Genomic DNA, 9,419 nt, shown 5'->3' with positions numbered 1-9,419 from the left:
CACCATCAACAACACCACCACCAACTCGACTACCAACACCACCAACAGCACCACCAACAACACCACCACCACCAACACAACCACCATCAACACCAACACCATCAACACCACCAACAACACCACTAGCAACAAAGATAAAGATCCCCCTTATAGATGAAATAGACTGTTGGGGCAAGTGCTGATAGCCAGCAGTACCTATGAAGGCCAGAACGGCACACGAGGGAATGGGTGGCCAACACAACGCCCGACCGCCTTTGTCTCCCTAGTGGCGACGCTTTCACACCACACCAGGTACTCATTTGAGGCTGAGTCGACCTAGGGGAGGCCCAGGACCGGTTCACATAATCGCCACCGTGTTGGCCTTGAGAGGGAATCCAACTCGGGATCACCGGGTTCATAGCGCGGCGCGTTAACCACTACACACACACAGACTCACACACACAGACTCACACACACACAGACACACACACACAGACTCACACACACACAGACACACACACAGACTCACACACACACAGACTCACACACACAGACTCACACACACAGACTCACACACACACAGACTCACATCACCTCACCGCTCCTCACCTTCGCCAGATGCTCTCCCCGCCTCTCTAACGGACAAACTGCCAGGGGGAAGCGCGTGGCTCGAGACGAGGGGGCGGTACCATGAGACCACGCCCACTGCGACGTAAACAGCCCTGAGCCCCTCCCCCCACCGGAGCTCCTCCCCCCCATGGCCACACCCCCTCGCCCCACCCCTTTACCCCCCTCACCCCGCCCCTCCCCCCGCTGCTTCTTCCGCTGAGGCCGGGGCGAGTGGAGGCGGCGCTGTGCATTGTGGGTGGCGAGCGGCCGATTTGGATTCCCGCTCACGGCCACCGTCGGTGGCTCGCGAGCTTCTGAAGCGGCGGCTCGCTGGCTGGGCCACCTCTACGTCGACTCAGCCCGAAGAAGGCGAGAAGCTTGCACGGTGTGGACACAGCAGCAGTGGCGGTGGTGCGGGGGAGGGGGAGGCAGAGGAGGCGCCTGGCCCACAGCCGTCACGCGCTAGGCGCCTGCTGAGTTCACGGCCCTGCTGCTGATGATGAGGAGAGGCACTGCCAGATTGCGGCTGATGGGATGAGTTAAATTTAGTTTTTTTGTGTCTCTGGAGGGACGGATTTGTTGTCGTGGCAGAAATGGCCTCCACTTGAGGCCGCGATGTGGAGTATTTGGTCTCCTCTTCCACGCTGGGCGTAGCCACACTTTACCCCTCCACACGCGGGCCGTGAGCTCACTGGACTTGCAATGCAGAGGTGCAGGTTCGAGTCCATTTCACACTCAGCCACCCACTCAGCTACCCACTCACCCACCCACTCACTCAGCCACTCACTCACTTAGCCACCCACTCACCCACCCACTCACTCAGCCACTCACTCACCCACCCACTCACCCACAGAGGGATAAAGACCCTTCATGCAGTGGTTGTGTAGTATCTGCGTTAATATTTTTGTTGTTTGGTTATGGTGGTGGTTGTGGTGGTGGTTGTGATTATATTTGGTTGTAGTGGTGGTTGAGGTTACAGTTGTGTTGTAGGTGGTTATATTGGTTGTTATGGTAATTGTGGCTCTGGTTGTGGTGGTTTTGGTTGTGGTTATAATTGTGGTTGTGTAGGTTGTGGTTAAATGTGCGGTTGTGGTCTTTGTGGTTATATTTGTTATAATTGTGTAGGTGGTGGTTGTAATGGTCATAGTTGTGGTGTAGGTGGTTATGATGGTTGTTTTGGTAGTTGTATGTATTTTGAACTTCTATCGCACCCTACCCAGCCAACCGTGATAATTGGAGGTGTGGTATTAGTTGTGGTTATTTTATGGTTCTTTTGGTTATAGTTGTGGTGGTGATTGTGGTTGGTGCAGGTGCTGGGATGAAGGATGCGTTCTGGGTCCTCTGCCCATGCGGCTCCAACAGCGATGGCTCCAGCCAGCACTGCCGCCCCTGTGTCGCATTGGTCACATGACCTTGCCTCCCAGCATACCTTGCAGTCGTCGTTGATTCTGGGCCATCTTTACCTCCTGCATCTCGAGAGGAGCTCTCGCTTCCTGCACGCGCTCTCCTCCTACCTCTGCTCTCTCTCCCCGTGTCTCCCTCCTCTCTCTCCCCGTGTCTCCATCCCCCTCTAATTTCTGGGTGGTCCAGGTTCAGGGGTCAGGAGTTTACTGGCTGCACTCCAACCTTTGACCTTGGCTGTCATTCGAGTGGATTTGTCACACAGCAGTCAACCCATAGCATCAGGATCTGTTCCGTGACCTCCTCCTGTGCCTAGCCTGGAACAGCAGTCAACCTGTGGCACCCGGATCTGTCCTGTGACCTCCTCCTGCACCTAGCCTGGTACAGCAGTCAACCCATGGCACCTGGGTCTGTCCCGTGTCCTCCTGCATCCAGCATGGCTTAGCAGTCAACCCATGGTACTTGGGTCTATCCCGTGTACTGCTGCTCCTGCACCTGCACCTAGTCTGGCACAGCAGTCAACCCATGGCACCTGGTTTGTTGTGATGACATTACCGCCACGTAGTGGCGAATGGTGGCCATTGTTGTGAGTTGGTGGGCTTGTGTGTAAGTAATTGTGATTGAGTGTGTGACTATCATGTCGTGTGTGCGAGTTGGATGGTAATGGTGTGCTTATGAGGGTGAGTGTGTGTGGGTGTGTGAGTTTCGTGGTGAGGATGTGAGTGATGGTATGTGACAGTGTGAGTTTGATGGTGATTGTATCATGGTGAGTGCAAGCAATACTGTGAGTTTGACTTAATTCCCCCCCCCCTCCCTCTACCCACTACCCACTCTTCCTTCCTCTCCCCCCACTCTCCCCACCCCCTCTACCTCACCCCCTCTACCTCCCTCTCTACCTGCCTCTCTTTCCCTGCCTCTATCCCTCTCCTTTCTCCCGTAACTACCTCGCCTGTAATACAGGAGGTCGTGGGTTCGATCCCTACCCTCACACCTGCTATATATTTTAAGTTTGCATGTCTCTCTCTCCCTGTGGTCGCGTTCAGAGTGTTTGGTTTCTATAAGTGTCGACGTGATGATAAGCCACTTCGTTGACCGATAATTTTTGGCCTTTTCTCTTCTGAAGAAGAGCTGTGTAGCTCGGTGGGCCTCACCTGGTAAAATATAAATAGTTTAGTTTCCTCTCTTCCTCCTTCCTTCCTCCCTCTCCACACCCCCTACCCCCCAGCACAATAACAAGAAGCAGGAGGAGGAAGGTTCGTCTCCCAAGCCGAGCGCTTCCAGGTCCACCTTCATGATCCTCCCTCTGCCCCAGGGTGGAAAGATCCCCTCGCACAGGGTTACGGTATCCCACCCACATACACACAGGGTTACAGTACCCCCTACTCACATGCCAGGCTATGTGCACCACACAGAGACCTAAAGACTCGCACATAGATCCATAGACTCACACAGACCCATAGACTTACACAGAAACCAATTAACTCAAACAAAGACCTGTCGAAACACAGACAATATTCTTGCACAAAGACCCATAGACTCGCACAGACTCATCCACTCGTGCACTCATCCACTCAACGACTCACAGGCTTACTCGCTCACCCAATCCCTCACCTACTCAGCCACTCACTCAAGAACGCTCTCATCCATTTACCCACCCACTTGCTCACCCACTCGTGCATCCACTCACATAATCACTCATAAACTCACCCACTCACACGCTCAGAAACTGACTCACAAAATAATTCACCCACTCGTGCACTCACTCGCCCACTTCCCCATGTGCACACAGATTCACCCACTTACTTACTCGCTCACAGACTCCCTCTCTGATAGACTCGCTCACTCACACTCAATCGCTCACAAGAAGCTCTCACCCACTAACTTATTCAGAAACTCACTCAACCACCGACCCACTTACTTAAAAACTACCTCACTTATCCACACCCACTCACTGACCTACTTACTCATTCACTCGCTCAGCCACTCACTGACCAACTCGCTCACTTGCAGACTCACTCACTCACTCATCCACTCACTCCGAAACTCATTCATCCACCCACCGACTCACTCGCAACCATTAACCCATCCACTCAATCATTTCATCCATTCACTCATCCACTCACTCAACTACTCACTCATTCAACAACCCACTTACTCAGCCACTCATTCAGAAACTCATTCACCTACTCACCCACACACTCACTCACCCACTTACCTATCCACTCTTCCACTCATTCAAGCATCCACTCTCTTAACCACGATCTCAGAATATCACTCACCCACTCACCCTCCCAATAATTTCATCACTCACTCACCCACTCACTCCATCAGTCACTCACCCACTCACTCATCCACTCAATCAATAACCTGCTCATTTACTTACTCACAAATGCGCTCATCTACTTGCTCAATTAGTCACTCACTCACCCACATTTTCACATTTATTCCTTCCGCACTTCCTCATTCAGCTACTTCGCCAATGATTATCTTATTCATTCACTCAATCACGTATCCACTCACTCAACTACTCACCCATCCACCCAATCACTCAGAAACTCACTCACCCACTCACCCACTCAATTATCCACTCACTGACCCACTCACTAACTCACTCAGAAATGCACTCACCCACCCACTCATTTATCAAATCATCCACTCTCTCACCTACTCACCCACTCACACACAAATGTACACACTCACTAACCCACTCCCTCACCTACTCACTCACCTACTCACTCATCCACTCGCTCAACCACTCACAGATTCACTCACTCACAGACTCTCTCATCCACCAATTCTCACTTGGTCACCCACTCATCTACTCAATAATTCACCCACCCACAAACGCACACACAAAAACACCCACAAAGATAAAGATCCCCCGTATAGCCATAACAGACCGTTGGGGCAAATGCTGTTAGCAAGCACCTATGAAAGCCAGCATGGAACACGAGGGGGTGGGTGGCCAGCAACAGGCACGGCCAACTTTGTCTCCCTAGTGGTGAGGTGTGTGCACATCACCACTAGGGAGATGAAGTTGGCCGTAGGTCAACACAGCCTCAAATGAGTGCCTGGTGAGGTGTGTGCACCTCAGCAGGCACTCATTTGAGGCTGTGTTGACCTACGGGATGCCTGGTTCAGATAATCGTCACCAGTGTTGACCATTAGAGGGAATCAAACCTGGGTCGCCAAGTTCGTAGCGCAGCACACTAATCGCTATACTACACACTCACTCTCACAAGCTCATTCACTCTCACAAGCTCACTCACTCTCACAAACTCACTCACTCTCACAATCTCAATCACTCTCTCACAAGCTTACTCACTCCCACAAGCTCGCTCTCACAAACTCACTCTCATAATCTCCCTCACTCTCACAAACTCACTCACCCTCACAAACTCACTCTCACAAGCTCACTCACTCTCACAAGCTCTCTCTCACAAACTTACTCACTCCCACATGCTCACTCACACTCACAAGCTCACTCACACTCACAAGCTTACACTCACAAACTCACTCTCACAAGCTCACTCACTCTCACAAACTCACTCACTCCCACATGCTCACTCACTCTCACACACTCACTCGCTCTCACAAGCTCACTCGCTCTCCCAAACTCACTCGTTCTCACAAACTCACTCGCTCTCATAAGCTCACTTACTCTCACAAGCTCACTCTCTCTCACAAGCTCACTCGCTCTCAAAAACTCACTCACTCTCACAAGCTCACTTACTCTCACAAACTCACTCGCTCTCACAAACTCACTCACTCTCACAAACTCACTTTCACAAACTCACCCTCGCACAAACTCACTCACTCTCACAAACTCACCCTCGCACAAACTTACTCTGACTCACTCTCACACAAAGACAAATACATTCCCTGTTTGAGATTCCCTTTTAGCCTGAAGAGACTGTTGGGGAATGTGCTGTTAGCGAGCACCTATTGAGACCGAATCAGCACACTCGGGAGTGGGTTGCTTTAGAGTTCAGTGTTACTCACTGGGGCTTCCATAGAGTTCGGTGTTAATAACTGGGACTTCCTTAGAGTTCAGTGTTACTCATTGGGGCTCCAATAGGGTTAAGTGTTAATCACTGGATCTCCCATAGGGTTCAGTGTTGCTCACTGGGTCTCCCATAGGGTTGCATGTTAATCAATGGGTCTCCCATAGGGTTCGTGTTACTCACTGGGTCTCCCATAGAGTTCAGTGTTACTCACTGGGTCTCCCATAGGGTTGAGTGTTAATCACTGGGTCTCCCATAGGGTTTGGTGTTAATCACTGGGGCTCCAATAGGTTTCAGTGTTACTCACTGGGTCTCCCATAGGGTTCAGTGTTAATTACTGGGTCTCCCATAGGGTTCAGTATTAATCACTGGGTCTCCCATCGGGTTCAGTGTTACTCACTGGGTCTCCCATAGAGTTCAGTGTTACTCACTGGGCATTCCATAGGGTTGAGTGTTACTGGGTCTTCCATAGGGTTCATTGTTATTTACTGGGTCTCCCATAGGGTGGAGTGTTAATCACTGGGGCTCCCATAGAGTTCAGTTTTAATAACTGTGTCTCCCATAGAGTTCAGTGTTAATCACTGGGGCTCACATAGGGTTCAGTGTTAATCATTGGGTCTCCCATAGGGTTCGTGTTAATCACAGACCCATAGATTCCTAAAACCCTAACTCTATAAACACCTAAACCTCTATACCCCTAACCCTCTAAACCCCTATACTCCGAAAACCATAACCCTCTAATCTCCTTCACCCTTAACACCCTAACTTTCTAATCCCCTTAACCCTTAAACCCCTCACCCTCTAAACTCCTCACCCTCTAAACCCCTATGCCTCTAACCCCCTAACCCTCTGAACCCAAACCCCTAACTCTTTGAGCCCCCAACTTTCTAAATCCTTAAAAACCAAACCCTCTAAAACCCTAACCCTCGAAACCTATGTCCTTCTAAAGCGTAACCTTCAGAACCCTTAACCCTGTAAACCTCGAAACCTTAACATTCTACAACCCTAATCCCTAACCTAAATCCGAACCCATCTAAACCCCAACCATCTCAAAATCTAACTAACCCCTAACCCTCTAAACACCTAACCTTCTAAACCCCAACCTTCTAAACCTCTAACCCTCTAAAAACCCTAAAACCCAAACCCTCTAAACACCTAACCCTCTAATCTCCTAACCGTTTAAACCCCTATACCCCTACAACCCAAACCCTAAAAAAACCCTAACCCTCAAACCTTTATTACACTAAACCCATAACCCTCTAAACCCCCAACTCTCCAATCCCATGTTTTTTTTTGCGGTAAGATCGTGTAAATATAAATGTCTTAAAACCCGTCACCACCCGACACAGCCAATTAATAAAGTTTGTCACGTGAACAAAAGTGCCAATTAGTTTCTACTTTGGCACATCGGTGTGTTGGAGACTAACCCAAATAAACCTTTATTATGCATAACGCCTCAACCCCATAACTCCCCCTGCGCCACCCCCCATGTCCCCCCACACCCCCCTCACCCCCCACACCCACCACACCCCCCTCGCCTCCCCCCGCTGCTACTTCCGCTGAGGCCGGGGCGAGTGGAGGCTGCGCTGTGCATTGTGGGTGGCGAGAGGCTGATTTGGATTCCCTCTCACGGTCACCGTCGGTGGCTCGCGAGCTTCTGAAGTGGTGGCTCGTTGGCTGGGCCTCCTCTACGTCGACTCAGCCAGAAGGTGTGAACCAAGCGCGGTGTGGACACATCAGCAGTGGCGGTGGTGGGGGGGGAGACAAAGGAGGCATCTGGCCCACAGGTGCCTCCTTTGTCTCACTCCCCCCGTGTCTCCCTCCCCTCTCTCCCCGTGTCTCCCTCCCCTCTCTCCTCGTGTCTCCCTCCTCTCTCTCCCCGTGTCTCCCTCCTCTCTCTCCCCGTGTCTCCCTCCACTCTCTCCCCGTGTCTCCCTCCTCTCTCTCCCCGTATCTCTCTCCTCTCTCTCCCCGTGTCTCCCTCCTCTATCTCCCCATGTCTCCCTCCCTCCTCTCTCTCCCCGTGTCTCCCTCCCTCCTCTCTCTCCCCATGTCTCCATGTCCCCTTCTCTCTAGGTGGTGCAGGTTCAGGAGTTTTCTGGCTGCACTCCGACCTTTGGCCTTGGCTGTCGCCCAAGTGGGATTGTCGCACAGCAGGCAACCCATAGCATCAGTATCTGTCCCATGACCTCCTCTTGCACCTAGCCTGGCACAGCAATCAACCCATGGCACCTGGGTTGTTGTGATGACATCACCGTCATGTAGTGGCAAATTACGGCTGTTGTCATCGTGAGTTTGTAGGCTTGTGTGTGAGTAATGGTGCATGTGTGACTTTCATGATGTGTGTGAGAGTAGGATGGTTGGGGCGTGTTTTTGAGGGTGAGTGTGTGAGTATCATGGTGAGTGTGTGGGTGTGTGAGTGTGTTTTAGATGGCTGGCAATGTTGATGGGTGGTGATGATGATGCAAGCCTTGTGCTAGAGAATGGCCCACTGAAACTAATATAACAGAGCATCTTCTGAGTACCCTTTAAGTGCTGTCTGGTCCACATCGTAAAGGGTAGAACTTTCCCACCTGTCCTTCGATGTTTGCATGACTGCTTTTGTTTTATTTTGTGAATAGCAAAAAGCATTCCACCCCATAATACATGTTGTTTTATTGGTCGCTCGTCCATTTCATATCCCATAGCGTAACCACTCATATATTTGGATTCCTCTCGATGAGGCGGGCAGTACGAGTACCACCTTGATGGGGCTGCGACGTTTCCTTCCAGAGTTATTACCAAAAAACCACAAACATCCCAGAATCCTCTCGGTTTGGGGTCAAAATATTGTCACTTATTAAATCCCATAAGAAACGTCGCATCGAATAAATGTGATTGAATTCTCCCCGCCTGGACGAGCGGAATTGAATGGTGCAACTGGTTTTGCTGTGCTGTGTTAAATTCGATGTTTGCATGACTGCTTTTGTTTTATTTTGTGAATAGCAAAAAGCATTCAACCCCATAATACATGTTGTTTTATTGGTCGCTCGTCCATTTCATATCCCATAGCGTAACCACTCATATATTTGGATTCCTCTCGATGAGGCGAGCAGTACGAGTACCACCTTGATGGGTCTGCGACGTTTCCTTCCAGAGTTATTACCAAAAAAACCACAAACATCCCAGAATCCTCTCGGTTTGGGGTCAAAATGTTGTCGCTTATTAAATCCCATAAGAAACGTCGCATCGAATAAATGTGATTGAATTCTCCCCGCCTGGACGAGCGGAATTGAATGGTGCAACTGGTTTTGCTGTGCTGTGTTAAATTCGATGTTTGCATGACTGCTTTTGTTTTATTTTGTGAATAGCAAAAAGCATTCAACCCCATAATACATGTTGTTTTATTGGTCGCTCGTCCATTTCATATCCCATAGCGTAACCACT

At 50.5% G+C, this 9,419-nt stretch overlaps 1 long non-coding RNA gene across 1 annotated transcript; it reads left to right on the top strand.

The window, feature by feature from the left end:
- The first annotated feature begins 792 nt into the window (after positions 1 to 792).
- On the top strand, positions 793 to 8,886 carry LOC142907698 (uncharacterized). Its single transcript, XR_012931202.1, has 4 exons — positions 793 to 973; positions 3,215 to 3,331; positions 7,558 to 7,702; positions 8,070 to 8,886. It is a non-coding gene; the product is annotated as an uncharacterized LOC142907698 (long non-coding RNA).
- The last annotated feature ends 533 nt before the right edge of the window (positions 8,887 to 9,419 follow it).

This window comes from Petromyzon marinus, chromosome 82 (genome assembly GCF_048934315.1).
Source record: "Petromyzon marinus isolate PM22_M1 ecotype Great Lakes invasive population chromosome 82, UKy_Petmar_22M1.pri1.0, whole genome shotgun sequence".
Classification (NCBI taxonomy): Eukaryota; Metazoa; Chordata; class Hyperoartia; order Petromyzontiformes; family Petromyzontidae; genus Petromyzon; species Petromyzon marinus.
Note: the sequence above shows the minus strand (reverse complement) of the source record. Positions and strands in the feature narration are given on the sequence as shown.